Source organism: Scyliorhinus torazame, chromosome 5 (assembly GCF_047496885.1).
Source record: "Scyliorhinus torazame isolate Kashiwa2021f chromosome 5, sScyTor2.1, whole genome shotgun sequence".
NCBI lineage: Eukaryota > Metazoa > Chordata > Chondrichthyes > Carcharhiniformes > Scyliorhinidae > Scyliorhinus > Scyliorhinus torazame.
Window position 1 is genome coordinate 265,807,954 of NC_092711.1, and position 25,311 is coordinate 265,833,264.

The 25,311-nt window shown below is 47.7% G+C and overlaps 1 long non-coding RNA gene across 1 annotated transcript in view; it reads right to left on the reverse strand.

Moving 5' to 3' along the window:
- Positions 1–4,260: 4,260 nt before the first annotated feature.
- Positions 4,261–25,311, reverse strand: part of LOC140422779 (uncharacterized) — a 31,386-nt gene continuing 10,335 nt past the window's right edge. The window contains exons 2-3 of the long non-coding RNA XR_011947599.1: positions 21,980–22,137; positions 4,261–5,727 (exon numbers count right to left, since the gene is read on the reverse strand). This is a non-coding gene — a long non-coding RNA (uncharacterized lncRNA). The remainder of the gene's footprint in view (positions 5,728–21,979; positions 22,138–25,311) is intronic.

Sequence of the window (25,311 nt, forward strand, 5' to 3'; positions counted from 1 at the left end):
TTGGTAGACAGAAACTGGGTCCTGATTGGATCTGCCGCCTGCTGGCACCACCCAGTAAGGCGGAGTATAAGAGCCCGGGTTCTCCCAGCAGCCACATTCTGTGACTGAGCTGCTGGGGAACAAGTCTTGCTTAATAAAGCCTCGATTGACTTCATCACTTCTCGACTCATGAGTAATTGATTGTGCCACAAGCCTTTGAAGCAGCCGGTCGGCTCTTCCACTTCCTCAGGGTCCCTTTCGGTGTCACAAACGGATGCTCCATTTTCCAAAGGGCAATGGATCAAATGGTGGACCACTATGGCTTAAGGGCTACATACCTGTACTTGGACAACGTCACCATCTGCGGCCATGACCAGCAGGACCATGCCGAAAATCTGAGGAAGTTCCTCCAGACCGCCCGGGCCCTCAATCTGACATACAATAAAGAGAAATGCGTGTTCCACACAACCCGGCTAGCCATCCTCGGCTACGTCGTGGAAAACGGGGTCCTAGGGCCAGACCCCGACCGCATGCGCCCCCTTAAGGAACTTCCCCTCCCCCGTAGCCTCAAGGCACTCAAACGGTGCCTGGGGCTCTTTTCCTATTATGCCCAGTGGGTCCCCAGATATGCGGACAAAGCTCGTCCACTCATTAAGACTACGGTCTTCCCCTGACGGCTGAGGCTCAGTCGGCCTTCAGTCATATCAAGGCCAATATCATCAAGGCCGCCATGCATGCGGTGGACGAAACCATTCCCTTCCAGGTAGAAAGCGACGCGTCAGACGTCACCCTGGCTGCTACCCTCAACCAGGCGAGCAGACCGGTAGCGTTTTCTCCCGAACCCTCACCTCATCGGACACTCGACACTCTGCAGTCGAGAAGGAGGCACAAGCCATAGTGGAGGCTGTGCGGCACTGGAGCAACTACCTAGCCGGTAGGAAGCTCGCCCTCATCACCGACCAACGATCGGTCGCCTTTATATTCAATAACGCACAACGGGGCAAAATAAAGAATGATAAAATTCTGAGGTGGAGGATCGAACTCTCCACCTACACGTACGTTATTATATATCGTCCGGAGAAGCACAACGAGTCCCCAGATGCCCTGCCCTGCGGCATGTGCGCCAACGCGCAGAAAGACCGTCTGCGGGCCATCCACGATGACATCTGCCACCGGGGGGTCACCCGGCTTACCCATTTCATCAAGACCCGCAACCTACCTTACTCCACCGAGGAGGTCAAGGCCATGGCCAAGGCTTGCCAGATCTGTGCGGAGTGCAAACCGCACTTCTATCGACCAGACAAGGCTCGCCTGGTAAAGGCCTCTGGGCCCTTTGAGTGCCTAAGCGTGGACTTCAAAGGGCCCCTACCGTCCACCAACCGCAATGCCTACTTCCTCACTGTTATCGACGAATTCTCCCGCTTCCCATTCACTGTCCCCTGCCCCGATATGACCTCAGCCTCCGTAATCAAGGCACTGCACAGCATCTTCACCCTGTTTGGTTTCCCCGCTTATATCCTCAGTGACCGGAGTACATCGTTCATGGGCGATGAGCTGCATCAGTATCTGCTCAACAAGCGCATCGCCTCGAGCCGAACGACCAGCTATAACCCGCGGGGAAACGGGCAGGTGGAGAGGGAGAACGAAACAGTTTGGAAGGCTTTTCTTCTAGCCCTACAGTCAAAAAGCCTCCCAATCGCCCGCTGGCAGGAGGTCCTACCCGATGCCCTACACTCCATTAGGTCGCTCCTCTGTACAGCCACGAACGAGACCCCTCACAATCGTTTGTTTGTCTTCCCCAGAAAGTCCACCTCTGGGGTCTCGCTTCCACGTTGGCTGATGACTCCGGGACCAGTTCTACTCCGGAGGCACGTGAGGAGCCATAAGACAGATCCACTGGTCGAGAGGGTCCAACTATTACATGCAAACCCTCAATACGCCTACATCGAGCACCCTGACGCCAGGCAGGACACCGTTTCCCTGCGAGACCTGGCACCCACTGGCTCGCCCACCGACGCCCCCCCCCCCTTCCACCGACGCTCCCCTCCCCGCACCGGCTGTCGACTCCGACAGCGCCCCCCCCCCATAGCGCCCCCCAGCAGGCGCCGGCACCAGTCACCCTAGTCACCCCGGATACCCCCCCCCCCCGCCCTGCTCCAACGCTCAGACAACCGTGCTCCCGGATATACCACCACCGAGGACGACCGTATCCGCCGCACCACCGCCGGAGCTGAGAAGATCGACACGGGCAATCAGACCACCCAAAAGACTGAACTTGTAATTCCACTTCACCCCCGACGGACTATGCATTTTTTTTAAACAGGGGTGAATGTGATGAATGCTATCTGTATACATATGTACCTTTAATGCGTAGGGATCCTTTAAGACCGGGTTTGGAACCCTGGGGGACTCCGCCTCCGGCTCCGCCCTCAGGAAGCTGTATATAAGGTTAGGTTCAGTAGGCAGCGTGCAGTGAGCACACTTTTCGGCAGCTGTCTGGTTTTCTGGTTATTAAAGCCTTTGTATTATCAAACTCCTCTCCTGAGTCGGAATTGAGGGTATCTCAGACAATGAATCCCAAAAGAACCAGCACAAAAAGAGAAAGTCATAATTTTAATTGCAGTGTGTGGCCATTGCCAAAGACTTGCCGCTGACGGAAAGATCTGGGCGTAATTGTTATGCCCTGACCCTTGTACAATCACACAGGTTTAAACGCTGCTTGACAGGATAATCAATTCCAATGCTCCAATGGGCAGCCTGCTATGCAAGCAGGAGATTACATGCGTGTAGATATTGCTAAAAGAAAACCCCAGAAATATGTGGTTAATAGGTGGATCAAAAATACCCCAAAACCTTAATAATCACGGAATCGCAACTTTTGGTTGCCATCATTAGAAGACAGACAAAAACTGTTTAAAAAATATGTAAATCAAAAGCTCCCAAATGTTGTCTGCTCTTCCCGCCACTTAAGGCTGAGAAGTTAAATTCATATTTATGAATATTTATAGCCCCAGTGAGTCAGAAACCAATTATTCAAATATTATGTTTTACAAGTTGCATGTGAGGTAATTACAGGAGTTGAGGGAGGAAGGGATAGTAATTCCACTTCCTGCAGCTGAATAGATTGCACAAATTATCAAGAAATTATCTTACTGCTATTTCCCAATGTCTGTACAATAGTCACACAGGGATTGCTGAATGACTAAAACTATTGAGAAGGAGAGAGGGGACAACTAACAAAACAAAGGGGATCCAGACAGCTTTCTAGAAGTATAACTCTATTGATGTTGCAATGTCCATTTTGTCATCTCATTTTGAAATGTATGCATTAGTCTTCGTGTTCTCAAGTTCCTACATTAGAAACAGCATGTGGTGTTTCGACACAAGGGTAACATGAATTGGATGCCTGCGGCTCTGCCAGTATCATTCTGATCGATTTTAGACAACTATAGGTAGTATTTCACTTCTAAGAGGAGCATAAATGGCATGATGCCACAAACATATGTGAGACTGTGGTGAGTGATGGGTTCCTAAATGACTTTTTAAAAATTCAGTCTGTTCTTTTCACCCGTGGAGAGATATCTGCATGAAACCATTTCTTCAATGCACCTTGTAAAGATGAAGTGGCAGATAATTCTATGGAATTATGCTCCAATTGGGCAATCATTTGATAAAATATCATTTGATCCAATTTGAATTAAATATCATCAGTTTAGGGGCCGGGCCTGCAGTATAATACACAATGCATCACCACGACTGTAAGTTGTGTGCAGTTCAGATGCAACAAACATTTTGTCACACAGCACTTTATTGTTTGTTCAAAAATATATCATGGCCGTGTTTCTCTGTGCAGCACACCGTCGAGATTCTACCGTTTCGCCGGCTGGTCAATGAGGTTTCCATTGTGGGGCAGGCCCATGCTGTCGGGAAACCCCCGGGCTGCTGGCAAAACTAAGAATCCCTACAGCGGAGAATTCAGCCCTGATTCTTTTATTCACTTACGGGATTAGGGCGTCACTGGTTAAGCCAGGATTTATTTCCAATCCCCAGTTGCCCTTCAGAAGGTGGTGGTGAGTTGCCTTTGTTGCTAACTTTTGGTTGGCTCTTAAATGTTGCCCGTTGTGTCTTTACTTAACTTGCTCTGTTTCTCTAACCTTTGCTCTAGAGTCACCAGGTATCTTTATGATACCATCACGAGGTTCAAGTTCAAGTACTGATCAATAACTCACTACACCAGTTAGTAAGTTTCAAATCAAAACACATTTATTATACACAGTAAATCACTACTCATGCATAAAACTTTACTTACTAGACTGTCTCTCACACTAAAAGGCCTATCCTTAGCTTTGGAACTGGCCCACCAGGTCAGGTGAGCAAATGGCCTTTTGTTCGATTCTGAGTCTGCAGGATTCAAAGCTGGTATGGACTGGTAGCTAGGAGCACCTATCTCGTAGCGTGCATTGACTGGAGACTTACTTGGTTGATGCGGCAGCTAATTAGTTAACTGTCATGGGTTGTTTCGAGCTGCTGAGTGACCCCGCCAAGAAGGACGAATTGAACTTGGGGACTCTACTTTATAGTCCCCAGGGGCTTTGCGCCATTCGGGGCAGACCCCGTATCTGGTTCCAAGTGATTGGACTGCGTTCCGATAACTTGGATCGATTCCTCCAATACTGGAGCCATTCCCTGATTGCTGGGCGGTCCCTAGATGTCCGTTGGCATTCCTTTGTCTTAGCTCCTGCTGGCGTCGAAGAGTCTGGCTTGGCCTTATTCACCTTAAATGTTTCAATTGTTCCCGGGGATCGTTCATTAATATGCAGATGGCTGTTGGTTTCAGTGCTGTCTGGGTTTCTGCAAAGTCTAATGCACAGGAAACTTTGCACCTGCTAGTTTTTTCTGGCTTGGCTGAATTTCCCTGCATTCTTTCCGGATCTCCATTTTAAGTCGGGAAGTGGCCAACCTAGGTGGCTACACTCCCTCCTTGAGATCCCTAACGCAAAGCGTGAAAGATCACATAACTGCGTCGTCTTCACTCCCTGACCTGGTGAGCACTTTTCCATGGCCTCTACACTGACCATAACTATGTATGAACATTTTTAACTAACAATTCTAAGTGGCGCTATGTCACAACAGGGGCATGCATTACAACATTAAAAAAACGGTACCTCTAACTATCTTCCATAAACTACACTCACTTAAACATCCAGTCATGCTAACTTCCTAACAATACAAAAAATAGTAGCAGCATTCACATTTTCCTCTGGCTTGGAGGTCAAACACAGAGTTGTACAATCTTTCTTTATTTACAAATGACGCAAACGAATGTCCTTTATTGTAGATCCAGGGGTTCGGGGGCCTGGTGAAAACCGAAAATAGGGGATCTAATCCTGTATACTGGGGTGCGAGAGCGGTAGGCTCTCCTTCGCCATTTTCTCATGCAGATAGTCTGCATGAAGCTGCAGAATATCGCCAATACTAAAAGGGATTCAATTACGTATGAAAGGGAGTACCAGGTTATAATCCTATCACACCATGATGGTGTGTTGTTACTTGTCACTGGGCTCTGGGTGCTATGGGGAAGTGAATCATTGACGGCCGGGGGGGTGGGGTTGGGGTCATGGGGTTCGCGTCCGCGCGTAACCGAATATACATTATTGTGATAACGAAAAACACGTCTGATGTCTTCATTTTTCTCTTCTTTCTTCTCTTCTTTTCCATCTCTTCTCTCTTCCTGGAGCTTCTAGAATTCTATGGATCAAGCATAGTTTCTGTTACTAACTTGTTTAATATCTTGTACGTTAGCATGTCTGTCTTTTAGTGCCAATTTCCCTTTATAATTTGTCACCATGTGTGACTCTCTCATTTTTTTATTAAACCGAATATTTGGACAAGACATCTAAGAAAATACTGCAATACTGCGAGCTGTTTCGCAGCCTGTGTCATTTATCATCCCAGTGTTTGAGGATGTAAATAGCATTGGGAAGCAATCCTAAGGGTTGCCAAAACCAAACAAAAGAATATTGAACATAACGAGCCAAAATGGGGTGCGTATAGGCCGCGGTGGGTAAGCTTTGGATGGAATCCCCGGGTAGGACGGTGATCAATGCCATATGTGCTCTACCTGAGTGTCGCTGTCCAGAGGGGGGTCCTCAGGCAGGGCGGAGACCAATGCCGTTTCTCCACTGCCTGAGAAACCGGTAAGAACGGGTAAGAATGTGGTCGTTGTGGGTGCTGCCTCTTGTGATTACCTTTGAATCAGGAGAGTAGTTATGATTGTTGTCTGCTGACAGACTAGTTCCTCTGAACTATTATCATAGAATTTACAGTTCAGAAGGAGGCCATTCGGCCCATAGAGTCTGCACCGGCTCTTGGAAAGAACACCCTACCCAAGGTTAACACCTCCACCCTATCCCCATAACCCCATAACCCAGTAACCCCACCCAACACTAAGGGCAATTTTGGACACTAAGGGCAATTTATCATGGCCAATCTACCTAACCTGCACATCTTTGGACTGTGGGAGGAAACCGGAGCACCTGGAGGAAACCCACGCACACACGGGGAGGATGTGCAGACTCCGCACACACAGTGACCCAAGTCGGAATCGAACCTGGGACACTGGAGCTGTGAAGCAATTGTGCTACCCACAATGCTACCGTGCTGCCCCGACACAGTACTTTGGCGGTATTGTCTGGGACAAACCTGTATCTTGAACAATTTTCTGTCAACAGACTAGTTCCTCTGAACTATTGTCTGGGACAAAACTGTATCTTGAACAATTTTCTGTCGACAGACTAGTTCCTCTGGGACAAACTACACTTAACGATAACATTAACGAACAAACATTGAACAAACATGCTGCAGGTTCCATCAGAAAGGACACCGTTTCTCCCAAGTGGTTCCTTTTTAAAAACATCATCTGGACACCTCAATTATCAGTTGCGAACAGGGTCGCAAAGGGGTTCTCGTTTTGGGAGTCAGACTCAATGTCATTATCTTCTACCGGATGCCATACTCGTGAATGGATGAGGGTTGCTAAAGCTGCATGGTGTGACTTAGGGTCCATCTCGTCGTTTCAGACGAGCCTGTACGAATTGTCACGGTGCCAAAATCTGGTGTCTAATTCTGTGGGGACGGAGTCGGGGTCGTCATCGTAGGGCGGTGGTCTTTGGTGAGGTTTGTTAAGGAATTTGATCAGGAAGGGATCACTCGAATCGTGTTCAGATTCGCTGGGTGTGTGGCCTGTTGCATGGGGAGGCGTGCTGTGGCTATTGTCTGTGTCACAGTCGCTGTCTCTGCTGCTGCTCTCTGTGGGCGTTCCGGGGCGGAGTCTAGAGTTCGGAGGTGGAGTCGAGGTCGAGTCTGTGGATGGGATGGGCGTGTTGGGGGAGGGTAGGGATACGTTGGTTGTGGGCGGGGCGTGGTCTGCTGCGTCAAGTATGACGTGATGTGCGTGGTTAGACTGCGAGCCATATGCCTTGAGCTGGTTAATATGAAACCACGCGGTCTTCCTGTTGGGGTACTTAATTTTATAAACGGAGGGGCTTACTTTTTCCGCAACGGAGTACGGACCCGAATACTTTGGTGACAGGAACATGCTGGGGTTGTAAATGGAGAGCATGACCTGCTGCCCTACTTCAAACTCAGTCGCATGCACTGTCTTGTCGAAACAGGCCTTGCTTTGTTTCTTCCTGGTGCCTAATTTTACTGCGGCTGCTCACTGAGCCATTTTTACATTTTTGACCAATTTTTTGACTGCGTTCTCGTGTGTGAGGGCCGTCATTTCGGGGCTGGTCAAGTCAAGTCTGTGCCTTTCATGGGGCGTCCGGTCATGAAAGTGTGTGGGGCGTATCCTGTGGGTGTCGAAACAGTGTTACTCAAAAACATTCGTGCGAAAGGGAGGACTGAATCCCAAGTGGTGCTGTTTTGTTGGACCATTTTCCTGAGGGTTGCTTTTAGGGTCCGATTCATTCACTCCACAATACCACTGGACTGGGGGTGGTATGCGATGTGGAATTTTTGGATAATGCCAAATATCGTGAGGACGTTCTTCATGACACATCCCGTAAAATGGGAACCTTGGTCGGATTCAATGCTGCGGGGGAATCCCCATCTCGTAAAGATGTGGTGGGTTAAGATCTTTCCGGTAGTCTTTGCCGTGTTCGTTCCAGATGGGAATACTTCTACCCATTTTGTAAACATGTCTATAACGACTAAGACATACTTGTAACCATTCCTGGAAAGGGGCAATGGTCCTATAAAATCTATCTGGAGGTTAGTCCAGGGGGGCCATTAACGGGGCGGGTGTGGCTAAGCTGAGCTTTCTTTGCGTATCTGTCCGGATTGTTTTGGGCACAGATAAGGCAATTTTCCACATAGTGCGTGACGTCTTCCTTTAAATTCGGCCACCAACAGAGCTGCCTGAGATGGGCTGTAGTGGGGTCAATTCCCTAATGCCCATGACTATCTTGGAACAAACAAATAAGCTGATTCCTGTCTTATTCAGGAACCACATTAAGGGTATCTTTTAGGATCACACCGTCATGTGTGGTCAGTGCATTTTTAAACCTATCGTATGGGGCTGGAAAGCTTCCTTTTAAAATCTCCCTGAGATTCCTATCTTGCTTCTGGGCCTGCACTAAATCCTTGATATTAGTCTGTGAGACCTGAACTGCATTCACTGGGGCGCTTTCGGGGAGTTCCAAAAATGTCCATGTCTGGAACCTGCTTTAGCCAGTGCATCGGCTTTTACATTTCCAGGTGGGGAGGAACGGTGGTGACTTCGAACTTTAATAATGCCAAAAATCCTGTCCTGTGCTTTGTCCAAAATGTGCCGGAGCAATGGGGCTGAAGGGAGGGGTTTTCCGTCCGCGGAAACAAATCCTCTTGCTTTCCACAGGAGTAGGAATTCTGTGAGGCTGTTACAGACACAGAGGCTCTCCGAGTATTTGTCTGCTGGGCTGGGGAAGGAATCTGGGTGATCTATGATGTACGCAATGGCTGCTAGTTCTGCCGCCTGCGCGCCTAAGTGTCCTGGCAGTTTTAACGAGATTTCTTCGAAGGCGCGCCCCTGCGCATCCTCAACATATATGCCACATCCTGTAATGCGCTTCCCGTTTAATACAGTGGAAGAACCATCCACATATATTCTCAAGGGTGCGCACGTGTCTGTGTGCTGGGGGCTCTGAGGTGAACTACGTTACTTTCTGGGGGGGGGGTTTGTGATAAAGGGGCCTGTGTTGTGGTGCGGTGAGATGATTTCACATTCGTGGGGGGTGCCTGGGTACTGAAGGTTGTCGGCTAGGAAAGTGTGGGTCTTGGTCCTTTTAACAGTGATGTCCCGTCCCTGCAAAAGAAGGGTCCATCTGGCTTACTGTACTGTCCTTAAGTCGTCCGTCTAGTAAAAGTTGGGTGGGGGTGTGTTCCATGAGGATTGTGATAGGGTTTAGTCCAAGGGTTTAGTCCAGTGATGTGTGAAAAGTATTGAACTGCCCAGAAAACTGCGAGCCGAAAATCCCTGCTCCACAGGACCTAAAACTCTGGAGGCGTAAGCCACAGGTCTTAACTGTTCGTGCCATTCCTGGAGGAGCACGACCGAAAGGGTGCGGTCTGTCCTAGCTATCTCTATAGCATAGGGGGAAAGCGGGTCTGGAACCTGCAGTGCGGGGGCTGCAATGAGGGCTCTTTTCAAAGCATCCACAGCATCCATATGCTGCGGAAGCCATTCCCAAGGGGCTCCTTTCTTCAGGAGTTCCGAGATGGGTGCTGCCTTGCTGGCGAAACCGTCAATATGGTTTCGGCAGTAGCCAACCAGTCCTAAAAACGACCAAAGGGCGGAAACATTCTGGGGAAGGGGCAATTTGACAATCGAGTCAATTCTTTTATGCTCGATCTCGCGTTTACCATGCGTGATAATCATTCCCAAATATACCACTTTGTTTTCCAAAATCTGGGCTTTTTTGGGGTTTACTTTGCATCCAATTTGCTGTAGGAGTTCCAGGACTTCGGACAGAAGCTCGATGTGTTCTGCCTTGGTGTCTGTCTGCAGTAATAGGTCGTCCACATACTGGACCAGACATTTGGGGCGAGAAAATTTCGATAAACCATTTGCCAGCTGTCGGTGGAAAATGGAGGGGAAGTTGTGGAATCCTTGTGGAAGGCATGTCCACGTGTACTGCTGACCTTTAAAAGTGAAGGCAAATTTGTATTGGCACGCGTTTGCCAATGGAATGGACCAGAATCCGTTACTGATGTCCAAAACTGTGAAATATCGTGAGTTGAGTCCCTGTTTGAATATGGTCTCGGGACTTGTGGCTACCATAGGGGCTGCTGCAGGGGTGACTTTGTTGAGTTCCCGGTAATCGATGGTCAGTCGCCATGATCCATCGGGCTTTCTCACTGGCCAAATCGGGGCATTATTAGTAGAGGCTACCGATCTAAGTACGCTTTGTTCTAATAAGCTGTTAATAACCTTTGAGATTTCTCCCTCTGCCTCTTGAGGAAATCTGAGGTCTAGGGTCAGGTCCTATTATTTAAACCAAACCAGCCATCCTGCCGCAGTCATGTTTATGACTTGCAAATGCGGTCCTGTTCTTCTCGGGAACTGCCCTAACCTGATGGTCTGCACTAATCGTGGTCGGGCCGAACCAAAATTCGCCGAGTACGCTAATCTTGTTTGCATACTCACCTACTGTGAGCGTTGCGGGGGCTCTTGCTGACTTTGTCATTTTCCAGACACATTGATTTACTGGGTCAAAAGACAGGTTGTGGGAGTTCATGAAATCAATGCCCAAAATGTGTTCTGCTGTGCGGTCCAGATCGACCAAAACTATGGGGTGTTTTGTTGTAATATTGCTAATTTGAATGGGTACAGGGGCTGTGATGTGTCCCTGTTGTGAGTGGCCTGTGAAGCCGCTGAGGGTGATTGTGACTGCAGTGGGCCACATGTCTTTTTGGAACACGGTGGAGGAATTAATTGTGGTGCGGGACCCTCCTATGTCCCAGAGAAATTCAATGGGCTGTCCCCGTATTTTCGCTGCAACGACTGGTCGGCCGGACCTATCCCAAAGGGTGTCACAGACGCAGGTGGGGAAGCCCGAACACCGTCAGTCTGTTCCGTTCATGTCTGTCTGGTCTGAACGGGCGCTCACACTATGTATGGGCTTTGTCCTGTTACTATTCAGAGTGCCTGCCTGCTGGGCTTTCTGTGGCTTTCGTGGGGCATTGCACTCTCGTGCAAAGTGACCTAATTGTCCACAGTTATAACACTCCTGTGGGGGGGCTGTTCCTGCCTTCGTTCACCCATGCGGGGTTCTGGTGTGCTTTAACTGCTTGGATATCTGCCTCTGCCTGCTGTTCTTTGGGTTTTCTAATCGCGGGTTTGTTGTGGACAGATTGCTCCCAGGTGCGGGACAATCTTTTTAAAACCCACTTTTCGTTGTGCGCTTCTTCCAAGGGATCATAATTGGTATAGGCTTTTTGTCCTGCTTCTGTGAATGGGAGATAAGGGTGCGGGTCCATTTGGCCATGTTGTCTGGGGACAAATGGGCGCGGTCTAAGTTGCCGAAAACGGCCGTAAAATGGATCCACAGGTGTCCAGCAAACGCTGTAGGGTGTTCTGTCTTCTTCTGCATGCACTTATTCAGACCTTCTACTGGGTCACCTCTGTTGTAACCGATCGCGTCTAGGATCGCCGTGTGCATCTCTGCAAGGGTGCCTCCTCCTACATTCTGTGTGTCGGAAAGGGCTACTACAACTGAATGGTCTAAACTCAAAGCTGTGAGCTTCACTTGCTCATGCTCATCCAGGCCGGATATGCTTTAGTCTGGCAAAGAAGTGGTGGGGGTCTGAGGTGGGGAGGAACGGTGTGATCTTTTCGCACACGTCCCATAATTGGGTCATGGTTAAGGGGTGGTGTAAAGGAATTCTGCGTCTCCTTCCGATGTGACTATGCGGTGGGTGGTTACTGGATTCATGGGTGCCTGATCTATCTGTTCTGTGGGGGGTTGGGGTGCTTTTCTCTTTTGGGGCTTTCCTTGCGCACGTGCTCCCTGAACATACCTATGCGCGGTTTTGTTTAATTCTTCAATCAGGGCCGTCTTCCTCATTTAATTGGGATCCAAAGGTGCTCTGAAACCCATTTTGCACTGAAAGCAAAGACTGCAGTTCCGCAATCTTCTTCCTGCATTTTGAATGATCACTGAGCTTTGTCTGTGCTCCGTGGTGGCAGCATGGAGTTCTCTTAACGCTGCTTTAAAATCACTGCACTGCCTTTGCAATGCCTCTACCTGTTTCTCTGTCTCTTCGCTTACCAGAACTGCACGTTGCGTGTCCTGATAGGCCTTCTCATATTGGGTTTGGAAGCTCCGCAGATGCGCTAAACAAGACTGGTGTGCCCACTTGGCATCATCCACCTCTCCGTCCTTTGCTGCCAACTTCCTTCTTAATTCTATATTCTCTCTCTCGATCTCACTAACATCGACCTTGCTTATTCGATGCCTCTCTTCTATCTCTTTGCGGAGCATCCGAATGACCTCCTCTATGCCTCGCAATTGTGCCAGACAGGACACAATTGCCATTGGCTTGCGAGCTTTCCCTAAGCTTTTCTTATGGATCTCTGACAGGTTCTCTCACCAAGTATGTCCTATACTCCTGGGACCTGTTTCCTCATTATCACAGAATTCACTCCAAAGGGGCCATCCTTTCCCTTTGAAATATTTCCTGATCTCTTCTTCCCAAATGGGACACTGTCCTACTCTGCTGCTGGTCGCTGCGACCACAAATTCGTGAGGGTTCATGAGGCATTCCATTGCCTTCATTGCCATTTTTCCTATCTGAATGCTCTTTTAAAATTTGGAACGAGGGGGTGCTAAGGCAGTGCTGTAAACATGACTCCCTGGGATGCCCATGAAGAACCCCTAGAGGGAGTAGACCTCCACGTTATGGGAGATAAAATGCTGAGTTATTTGAAGCAATTAACATTTTCTTTAAAGTCCCTCTCGGGGTTCTTCATGGGCATCCCGGGGACTCCTCATTGGCCGACCGTAGACTATCTCTGCAGCTGACAGTCCGGACCGCGAATGTGGAGTAACCCTCATGTGAAACAGTGCCAAAGGCAATACCTTTAGCCAATTTAATCCAGTTTCTTCGGTCAATTTAGATAATTTTTCTTTTAAGGTCCCATTTGCTCTTTCTACAATTCCTGCTGCCTGTGGATGATACGCGCAGTGCAGCTGTTGTTTAATTTTGAGTGCTTCGCATAATTCAGAATTGATTCGAGCCACAAAATGTGTTCCATTATCTGAGCTCATCATTCTGGGAATCCCAAATCGGGGAATAATTTCTGTCAATAGTAATTTTACCACCGTATGTGCAGTACAGTTGGTGGTGGGGAAGGCTTCAATCCATTTACTAAATACATCAATGATTACTAAACAATATTTATAGCATTGTACTTTAGGTAATTCAATAAAATCAAGCTGTATGCAGGCAAAAGGACCATCTGGCAAGGGGGTTGTTCCGGGAGGGCATTTAATGCCTTTACCCTTATTATTTTTCATGCAAATAAGACATCGATCCAGCCGCATTTGTGCTGCTGTATTCAGATCTGGGTGCCACCAAGTTTTCAAAAGTAGCTGTATCATTCCCTCCTTGCCAAGATGTGTACAAGAATGCAAATAATCAATAAGTATCGGCAATAACGAATCTGGAACACAAACTTGACCTACTGGGGTAAGCCAGAGGTTTTGTGTCAACGAGTGCGAACACCCCATTGACTTCCATAGTGTGCGCTCAGAATCAGAGGCGTCCCTCTGTAACCTTTGAATTTCAGCTAACTCTGGCATGCCCTTTTTTGCTAGAATAGGTAGCTGATTTAAAGCCTGTGTACCCCCTGCGGGAACAATCATAGGGGCTGATGCAGATGCTGCCTTAGCGGCTGAATCAGCACGGGCGTTTCCTAATTGCACAGGAGTGTCCCCGGAAGTGTGCGCAGCACATTTAATGATAGCCAATTGACGAGGAAGTTGAATTGCAACGAGGAGATTTTTAACCCAAAGAGCATTTAGAATGGGAGAGCCTGCAGAGGTAAGGAATCCACGTTGCTGCCAGAGGCGGCCAAAATCGTGGGTGACACCAAAAGCGTACCTAGAGTCTGTGTACACATTCGCACTTTGGTCTTTGGCCAGAAGACAAGCTCTAGGAAGGGCGAATAGCTCAGCTTTCTGCGCCGAGACTGGAATCTGGAAAGCAGCTGCTTCCAGAATGTCAGTGTCTGTAACAATGGCATACCCCGATTGCGGGACACCCATTTGGGAAATAGAAGAACTGCCATCAACATAAAAAGTGAGATCAGGATTATCAAGAGGGTGGTCAGTTAAATCGGGACGAGGTGCGGTAAGGAAGTGATTCCTAAGCAAACAATCATGTGGTGGATCAACAAGTACATCAGGGGGATGTTCGAGGAATGCTGCGGGATTTAAAGTGGAACAGTAATGGAAAGACAGATATGGGTTCTGTAATAGTGAGACCTCATATCGGCTCAAGCGGGCCTGTGTCAGATGCTGGGTCTGCTGAGATGTAAGGAGAGCCACAACAGAGTGTGAGGTATACACATGCACGGGCTGATGAAGGGTTAGATTAGAGGCTGCCTGAGCTAACACATGTACAGCAGTGAGAATTTGAGTGCAGGGGGGCAAACCACAAGCTACTGGATCCAATTTAGTAGAATAATAGGCAACCGGACGGCGTTGGTCACCATGTTCCTGTGTCAAGACACCCGTGGCACATAGGTCAAGGACATTAACATACAACTGGAAGGGCCTGTCATAAAGAGGTCGTCCTAGAGCCGGGGCGGAAGCCAGCGCGTTCTTGAGAGTAACAAAAGATTGCTGTGCTAAATCGGGTAGTTCAAACTTAAGGGGTGAATTCTGGGAGGAATAAGGAGTAAGCTCTTTGGTATGAGCAGTAACATTCGGAATCCATTGTCTGCAAAATTTCACGAAACCTAAAAAGGCTCTCATCTGCTTCGGCGAGGTAGGAAGTGCGGTTTGCAAAATGGGAGTAATACGATCCTGCGTAAGGGAACGTTCAGTAGCGCTTATCAGAACGCCCAGAAATTTAACCTGCCTCTGTCCTTTGTGTACTTTATTAGGCGGTATTACATATCCCCAGGAATGGAGACGGGTGAGCAGATAAATGGAGTCGCGTTCGTTAGAAGCAAAGTCAGGGCTAGCAAGGAGTAAGTCATCGACATACTGTATAATAGTAGATCCCCCCGGGGGTGTCAAAGTAGCTAATTGGGAGTGCAGTGCCTGTGAGAAGAGTGTCGGTGAATGAATGAAACCTTGCGGTAGCCTAGTCCAAGTGTACTGGTGCCCTTTGAATGTGAAGGCAAACAAATACTGGGATTCAGCGGCAAGGGGTATCGCAAAAAAGGCGTGTTGTAAGTCCACAAGGGTAAAGACAGCTGCTTCAGGCGGGATATTACTGAGGATTGTTGCCGGGTTAGGGACCAGGGGATGCAAGGGTTCAACGATTTGATTGATACGGCGGAGGTCCTGGACCAAACGCCATTCAGACGGGCGCCCAACCTTAGGAACCGGAAGAATAGGAGTGTTACAGGGCGATTGGCACGGAACCAAAATTCCCTGTTGAAGGAAGGACTGTATCATGCTGGAGATTCCTTCCTCAGCATCAGGGCGAATAGGGTACTGAGAAATGGAGGGCAGGGGCACACCGGACTTAACCTTAATGAGAACTGGAGGCACATTAGTAAGACCAACTTCGTGTTTGGATGCAGCCCATAGTCTGCAGGAATCTCTGGGGATGGGGAACGGTTGGTCCGATGGTGGTTCAATGTACCATCAACACAAAAGGGCTGTGAAAAATACTGTAACGTGCCTTCAGGGAAGGTCTGTCGTCCAGTATAAAAAGCATCACATTTTCCTTGGAGGGTAGCAACCAGAAAGCCCAGTGACCTGGCACTGTAGCCTGCATTGACAGTGAGGGTAACGTGAGGTGCCACTAGTCCAGACTGTTTCCAGAATACGAGGGGCACTTCAACATGAATGCAGAGCCCTCTTTTCCCTCAGCATGAGCGATGAAAGTAACCGCCACCGTGGACCCGAGGGAGTCCTGGTAGATGGTCTCCAAATCGGGCAAGCACCCCGTGTGGTCATAGCAAAGGGTCACGTGTGGATGAGGAACATGCAAGGGAGGCGAAAAATTGGAGGGATCAAAATCAACGGACCACCATTGGGGAGTGAAAAAAAGGGGTAAATTTCGAGGCTGGACTTGTGGAGCCGTGGAGATCATGACGCCGTCGTCAAGGCAAACAATCTCAACTTGTAAGGGACATAACAGATCACGGCCAGCAAGATTAACACCGAGGGTACGCGTGACAGTGAAGGGAATACAACATTGACGGTCATTAAATTGAACCAGAAGGGGTTTCCCCGTGTAGGTTCGAACCCTGCTCGCAGCGCCACTGTCGTCTTTTAAAATTTTTCCTACTTTAAGACTGTGAGAAAAAACAACTTTACAACTCTGTTTCGAAATAAATAACTTTGTCTTTATTGACCAAAGTCTGCATGCAGATGGCTACAGGTTAGAGAGAGAGAGAGCTGTTAAGGTAAACCTGCTCATTCTTTCTCAAGCTCGCAAAGACATGGAGAAAACGTTCAATATTTATACACAAGCTGTATCATTTTACAAAAACAGACCTTGTTCAAAAATGTCAATACAGTCATAACTTCTGATCAAACATGTTGTCATGGAAAGACCCTGACTCGGCTTATTTGCAATAGTTTGTTTTGAGAGGAAATAAGACGTGGTCCTATTTTGTTTTTCACCTCTGCCCTCATGATGCCTTGACGCAAATGGACCTAGGTCATGAGGAAGTTGTGTTATTAGGACATTCCTAGATCGTGGCTTTGTTATCAGGTTTTAACAAGGTCAGGCACTATCTTCCCTCTTCTGGCCTTGTATGATACAATTATGTGGATTCTTAGCTTTGTCTAGTTTGTCAGGGTCTGATCTTGGCACTAGCTGACATAGCTTTCTCACACTTGGTTACATAAGTTGGCTATTTTTCCCATCATGCTATTGCTGAGTTTGTACACTTTCACACCACAACCATCTTCCTTTGTGCCAGGTATGACTCCAACCACCGGAGAGTTTTCGCCCTGATTCCCATTGACTCCAGTTTAGCTAGGGCCCCTTAATGCCATACTCGGTCAAATGCTGTCAAGGGCTTTCTAAAAATTCATTGATGTGGGGAGGTGGTGGCACAGTGGCATTGCCGCTTGACTCATTATCCAGAGACCCAGGGTAATGTTCTGCGGACTGGATGGACCACGCGCATTAACAACGGCAAACCCAGCCCAGTTGACCCTGCAATGTCCGCCTGACTAATATTTGGGGGCTTTTGCCAAAATTGGGCGGGCTGGCTCACAGCCTAGTCATGCAACAGCCTTATGTAGTCATGCTCACGGAATCATACCTTACAGACAATGTCCCGGATAGCACCATCACCATTCCTGGGTGTATCCTGTCTGGCAGGACAGACCCAGCAGTAGTGGTGCCACAGTGGTACATAGTCGGGCGTTGGCCTAGTAGTCCTCAACATCAACCCTGGACCCATAAAGTCTCATGGCACCAGGTCAAACATGGGCAAGAAAACCATCTGCTAATTACCATATACCATTCCCCCCCTCAACTGGTGAATCAGTACTCCTCCATGTTGAACACCATTTGGGAGAAGCACTGAGGTGGCAAAGGCGTAGAATGTTCTCTGGGTGGGGGACTTCAATGCCCATCACCAGGAGTGACTCGGTAGCACCACCACAGATAGAGTCTGTGCCAGGTCCTAAAGGACAGAGCTACTAAACTGGGACTGCAGCAGATGGTGAGGGAACCAACAGGAGGGAAAAACATACTTGACATCCTTACCAACTTGCCTGCTGCAGATATATCTGTCCCTGACAGTATCGGTATCCTTGTGGAGACAAAGTCCCATCTTCACATTGAGGATACTCTCCATCATGCCATGTGGCACTACCACCATACTATTTTCAATGGAATAGATTTCGAACAGATCTAGTAACTCAAGACTGCGCATCCATGAAGTGCTATGGGCCATCAACAGCAGAATGGTACTCAACCATGACATGTAAACTTATGACCTGGCATATCCCCTACCCTACCATTACCACCAAGCCAGGGCTCAACCCTGCTTGAATGAAGAGTGCAGGAGGACATGCCAGGAGGAACATCAAACATGCCTAAAAATGAGGTGCCAACTTGGTGAAGCTACAACACAGGACCACTTGCCAAACAGCAAGTAAGAGGTAGAGCTAAGCAATCCCATGACTAATGGTTAAAACCTAAGCTCTGCAGACCTGCCACATCCAACATGAATAGTAGTAGGCAATTAAACAACTCACGGGAGAAGGAGGTTCCACAAATATCTTCATTCTCAATGATGGGAAAGCTCACCACATCAGTGCAAAAGATATGGCTGAAGCATTGGCAGCAATTTTCAGCCAGACGTGCCGAGTGGCCTCCTTCAGAGATCCCCAGCATCACAGACGTCAGTCTTCATCAATTTGATTCACTGCACGTGATATCAAGGAACGGCTGAAGGCATTGGTTACTGAAAAGGCTATGGGCCCTGACAATATTCTGGCAATAGTACTGAACACTTGTGCTCCTGAAGTTGTCGCGCCCCTAACCAAGCTGTTTCAGTACAGCTATGACATTGGCACCTGCCCAGCAATGTGGAAAATCGCCCAGGTATGTCTTGAGCACAAGACACAGTATAAATCCAACCTGGCCAATTACTGCCCCATCAGTCTACTCTCAAACATCAGTAAAGTGATGGAAGGGGTGATCAATAGTGCTATCAAGCAGCACATACTCAACAATACTCTGCTCACGGATGCTCAGTTTGTGTTCATCCAGAGTCACTGAGTTCCTGACCTCATTAGAGCCTTGGTTCAGACATGGACAAAAGTATTGAATGCCAGAGGTGAGATGAGAGCGACTGTCCTTGACATCAAGGAAACATTTGGCCGAGTGTAGCATCAAGGAGCCCCAGCAAAACTGGAGTCAATGGAAATCAGGGGGAAACTCTGCTAGTTGGAGTCACACCAGCGCAAAGGAAAATGGTTATGGTGGTTGAGGTCAGTCGTCTCAGCTCCAAGACATCACGGCAGGAGTTCCTCAGGGTAGTGTCCTAGGCCCGACTACCTTCAACTGCTTCATCAATGACCATCATAAGGTCACAAGTGGGATTGTTTGTTGGTGCCTGCACAATCCATTCATGATTCCTCAGATACTGAGACAGTCCATGTCCAAATGTAGCAAGACCTGGACAACATCCAGGCCTAGGCTGATAAGTGGCAAGCAACATTCATGCAATACAAGTGCCAGGCAGTGACCATCTCCAACAAGAGGGAATCTAATCAGTATCCCTTGACATTCAATGGTTTTACCATTGTTGAATCCCCCACTATCATCATTCTGGATGTTACTATTGATCAGAATCTGAACTGGACTAACCATATTAATACTGTGGCTACAGTAGCAGATCAAAGGCTAGGAATCCTGCGACGAGTAACGCACCTCCTGACTCCCCAAATCCTGTCCACTATTTACAAGGCATAGAGCAGGAATGTAATGGAATACTCTCCACTAGCCTGGATGAGTACAGCTCAACAGCACCCAGGACAAAGCAGCCAGCTTGATTGCTACCTCTGCCACAAACATTCAAATCCTCCACCACCAACAAACAGTGGCGACCGCATGTACCATCTACAAGATGCCCTGCAGTAACTCACCAATGTTCCTTTGGCAGCATCTTCCAAATCCACCACCACTACCATCTAAAAGGACAAGAGCAGCAAATATGTGGGAACACCACCATCCAGACGTTCCCCTCCAAGACATTCACCATTTTTCATTTCATTTCATCCTGACTTGGAAATATATTGTCATTCGTTCCTTCACTGTGGCTGGGTCAAAATCCTGGAACTCCCTCCCTAACAGCAGTGTGGGTATACCTACACCTCAAGAACAGCAGCGTTTCAAGAAGGAACTCACCACCACCTTCTGAAGGACAACTGGTGATTGTCAATAAATGCTGTCCTAACCAACGACACCCATGTCCCGTAAATGAAGAAAGTTTTTAAAATTTGGGCATCACTGGCTGGGCTGCCATTTGTTATCCTTGAACTTAATCGCTAGGCCATTTCAGACTGCAGGTAATCATCAGCCACATTGCTGTGGATCTGGAGTCACATGTAGGCCAAACCAGGGGCGGGATTCTGTGAAAACCGGCGGGGCGGGCAACTCCGGCGCGGAGTGGCGTGAACCACTCCGGCGACCGGCCACCCGAAGGTGTGGAATCCTCCGCACCTTCAGGGGATAGACCGGTGCTGGAGTGGTTTGCGCCGCGCTGGCCGGCGCGGAAGGGGCTTGGCGCCACACCAACCGGCGCCGAAGGGCCTCCGCCGGCCGGCGCGAGTTGGCGCATGCGCGGGAGCGCCAACATGTGCTGGCGTCATCCCAGAGCATGCGCAGGGGGGGTTCATCTCCGCGTCGGCCATCACGGACTGTTACAGCAGCCGACATGGAGGAATAGAGTGCCCCCACTGCACAGGCCCACCCGCGGATCGGTGGGCCCCGATCGAGGGCCAGGCCACCATGGGGGCACCTCCCGGGGCAGATCCCCCGCGCCCCCCCGAGGCCGTCTGCACAGCCTGGTCCCGCTGGTAAGTACCTGTTGTAATTTGCGGCGGTGGACAGGCTGAAAATGGGCGGCCACTCGGCCCATCGCGGGCCGAAGAATCGCCGGGGGGGGCCCCGCCAACCGGCGCGGCACGATTCCCGCCCCCGCCAAAACCCCGGCGCCAGAGAATTCGGCAGCCGGCGGGAGCGGGATTCAAGCCGCCCCCCGGCCATTCTCCGACCCGGCGGGGGGGTCGGAAAATCCCGCCCCAGGTCTCTCAATTATCTCTGATTTTAATCACTGCGCCATTGGCGAACATGCCTTTAGCTACCAAGGCCCCTATCTCTGGAATTTCCTCCCTTAACTTCATGACCATTTTCTCATCATTTAAGATACTGCATAAAACCTATCTCTTTAACAAAGCTTTTGGCTTCCTGCCTTCATCTCTTCTTACATGCTTCAGAGCCAAATTTAATTTTATAACACTCCTGGGACGTGCCTTGAGAGGTTTTACTATCTTAAAGATGATATATAGCGAGAGTTGCTGTTGTGTGAACAAAAGGTAAATGTGACCAAAGATGTGCAGGTTAGGTGGACTGGCCATGATAAATTGTCCTTAGTGTCCAAAAAGATTAGATGGGGTTACTGGGTTAGGGGAATAGGGTGGAGGTGTGGGCTTAAGTAAGGTGCTCTTTCCAAGGGCTGGTGCAGACTCGATGGGCCGAATGGCTACCTTCTGCCCTGCCAATTCTATGATTCTATGATTGGTACTTCACGGGAGAAACTTGGCTGGTGTAATGTCACATGTTACGCAATGGCACCATCAGAGCGTTTCGCGGGTTTTTGTGGAGTTCACCATTGTACCCTGTTTGAGCAGCATCTTGTAAATAAACCCCCATGTTGCACTATGTTATACAAACTCGACCTGAGCCACCTCTGATTCTTTCTCTTTGCGGCTATAACAAAGAACATAACAGCTCTGTAGTCAAGTAGCGTACAGGGTCAGGACGAATCCACCAGAAGCAAACACCGATACTCACTTTACCGTGTGATGTATAAAGATTTGGGCCTGTGCCATTTATTCTCACTGATGGGTAGAAAGTATTTGAACATATTTGGCTCACTGCCCTGGAGGCTTCTTTAATTTCTGTCCAGTGTTTCAATAAAATTGTCACCATTTCACACAAAGTCAGTTTGTCAGTTTCAATTCCAAGTAGGAATGGGCCACAGCACCAAGCTGTCTTTACTATGATGCTATTTTTCCAATCTCACCTTGACGACAAGTGCGGTTGATATTGGAAATGAAAATATTGCACTGGTGTTACAGAAATGCTGCTCTGAGGTTGGGCCTGAGGCACATTGTTGTCGTAGTGTACATTCCGATGGACTTCACTCTTCATCTAATCTGTACCGTAATTGGCCTGGAAATCCTTGAAGCAGAAAGAAAATTGAAAACATTCTACTTCAGAAAATCACCTTGACAAACGTACGTTTACCCAAAAGCATCTGCAACACATCCTGAAAAAGTAGCTCTCTGAATTGATTCATGACATCTGACCTCTGGTTTCACTTGACATGCACAGACAGTTATTGATAATGAATTACATGATGAGTTACTGGTCTGAATGAGGTGTTGACACTAAAGTATTTTTATACTGCATTTATTTCCATGAATATTGCTGGACATGTGATAGTCTTTGGTGAGCTATAAGATGCAAACCTGTTGTAGCATTGAGTGTCCCGATGGGGTAACAAGATTGTGTGAGAATTTCGCGTGTAGGTAGGACCACTGGTCACATGCAGCCACATGGTGGCCAGCTAATTAGGTATTCAGGGATCGATATCTGGCTACTCTCTTCAATAAAAGTCAAGGATTCTTCTTCTCTATGGTGTCTTCTTCTGTGGGTTGTTGCTGTTGAGAAGGGGCTAGAAATAAGAGAAAAGGAACAGGAGTGTGAATGGGACTGTGAGTTGGGCAGTAGCAGGGGAGAGGCATCACAACACAGTTGATATAGTCAGAGGTTCTGGTTCATCAAGAAGTATCTGTCTGTTCAGAAAAGCCCCCAGTCCTAATCTCGCAGTTCAAAAGGGGCCATTAATTTCAAGCACTTCTTGCTACAGCTCAGAAGGTTATGTTGGATGGTCATTCCCCGTCTTACATTTCTCTTATGCAGTGCATTGTCCTGTCCTCCAAGAGAGGAGAAAGGTTAATGAGCATCTCTTGAAAGAGAGAGCGCGCACGTGTGGAAATTCTACTTGTTTTGCGGATGCTCAAAGGGAAAAGAAGCAAGATGGAATCAGGACGCAAGGTGTGTAATGAAAAACATGCGGCAACATGCACACGAGCATGAAAAGGAGTGTGAATTGAGGAAGAACCAAAGAAGAATGACATAATTCTGAATAGAATGCAGATAACTGAAGCTGTTAAAAGAATGAGGAAGAGGTGTGCGTTTGAAATGATGATGAAAGGCACTTGTGTGACCTTACGTTGTTTAGTGAAGAATGTTATAGAGAAGAGCGGACACTGGCAATGTTCAGGGGAACAGGAAAGAACTGCTGCCATCTATCATTGATGACGATGGAGAAATGAAGAAAAATACTCATGATTGCTACTCTTCAAATGTAATTGGAATACTGCTGCACTCCATCCTGGAGCTGATACTTCTGGACCTGATAATCTCTGCAACATTTTTACATGCTAGGTGGTGATTTAGGATTTCACAATTCTGCCCTGATTCGCTGGAGAGTATTTCTTCTCACTCTGACCTCTTCCCACAGGACCCTCGGGGAGGCTTCAGAAAGTCAAAGGATTGCCTACAATTCACCTTAAACTTCTTTCTTTCTGCAGTGCCCAACAATATAACTTGGGAACTGTCAATGCAACCACACTTTATGAGGTATATTACCATTTTAAATAGTCCTCTGACTGACCTGCTGGAAAATGTGCTCCAGCCATGGAGTTGGATAAGTAACTGAAGAGAAAAAAACATTCAGGGCTATGGCGAAAGGGCTGGGAGAGCAGAACTATCTAAGTTGCTCATGCAGAGAGTTAGCATAGGCATGATGGGTCAAATGGTACCTCCTGTGTTTTAACCATTCTACGATTTTATTGTATTCATTGTTTCCAGGTATGTCAGTGAATTGGGTAATAAGCCTAAACATGTGCTTTATTGAGGATTGGGAGGTGCGTCATTGAGGATTGGGAGTTTTTGGCCACTTTATTATGCATGAGCAGTAGTGCCTTTAGATCAATGTAAAGCATTGAGGTACCTTTTATACCTGCCAGCCTGGTTGCACTCATGTTTCAGAAGTTATATATTGATATCTGAATCGGTTCTTGGCTTTGTTTGAGATTTATTTCATATGTTCATTAATAATGTGATCTCTGTTGGCAAGGCTACATTTATTCACCATCTCTACCGACCCTAAGAAGGTAGCAGGAGAACTGTCTCACCAATTGCCTCAAGTGTGCCATCAAAATGCAGTCAGTCCCTAGACTGAATCACAAGGAAGGGAAAGGGTTAATGCTAATTAAACCATCAAAGCTTATGCAAAACATTTGTTACCAGGGATATAAAAGCAAATCGACAAGACCCTTTGCCCCTTTAAGGTGGGGCAATGAATGCGCCTCTTGGCACACAAATCATCCTAACCATTGGATTTCCTGCACCTGGATTGGTGAGCTGTCTGGTAGCACTGATTCAGTGCTGGCACTTTGCCAATATTATTCAAATGAGACCTGACCATGAAAATGTTTCTGACCTTGCAGTGATTCCATTGGGCCGACTTGGAATTCTTCTGCCTGGTGGAATTTGTCACTGAAAATTCACCCTGATGATTCCAAGGTCAATGAGCAATTGTTAGCTCGTGATTTCCTCATGATGGTTGGGCAAAAAAGGTTTAATTATCTCATGCCATAGCTTGTGCAAATCCTGAGGAGAGGATGGCAGTGCAGTCGGTGATATAATTCGAACTGATTAATGCAGATCAGTTTGGTGAGTTAAATTTAGGTACCTTTACCTTGAGCCATAAACTGGATGATAAATCCCATGCAGTTCCTTACTGAGAAGTTAAAGTGAAAGGTTAGTAATTTGTGTGGTGCCATTAATGAACATTCTTGTCAGGATATTGATCAGAGTGTTTTCACAAGATGCTGAGGGACCTACTTGAATTGCTACTGTTTTTTGAATGGTATTCAAATGAAGTTGCGAAATACAGAATTTGAAGACTAAGATAATGAAGCGACAGTAAAATATGCCCATGCAAGGATGACTTGCAGGGGAACTTAGAGATGTTGGTGTTTCTATCATATTGTTGTTAATGCTGCGAGAAGTCACAGGTCAGAATGAGATTGTTTAAGTTAAGGTGTGAGATTCCACAGGCTGAGAGAGAAATTCTTTTGATCTTGTAACTACGGTTGATAGCTTCCTGAACAAAGGAACAATCCAGTGGTCATGTGACTTGCAGCAGTCTTTTTTTAGTTCAGCTGAAAGTCCATTTTAAAGATAGCAAAAAGAATAATGTTTTGGTCGTGTTGGATTTTTCTTGTGTCATAGGAATCCACCGTAATTGAATTTAAATTCCACAGGCTGCCATGGTGGGAT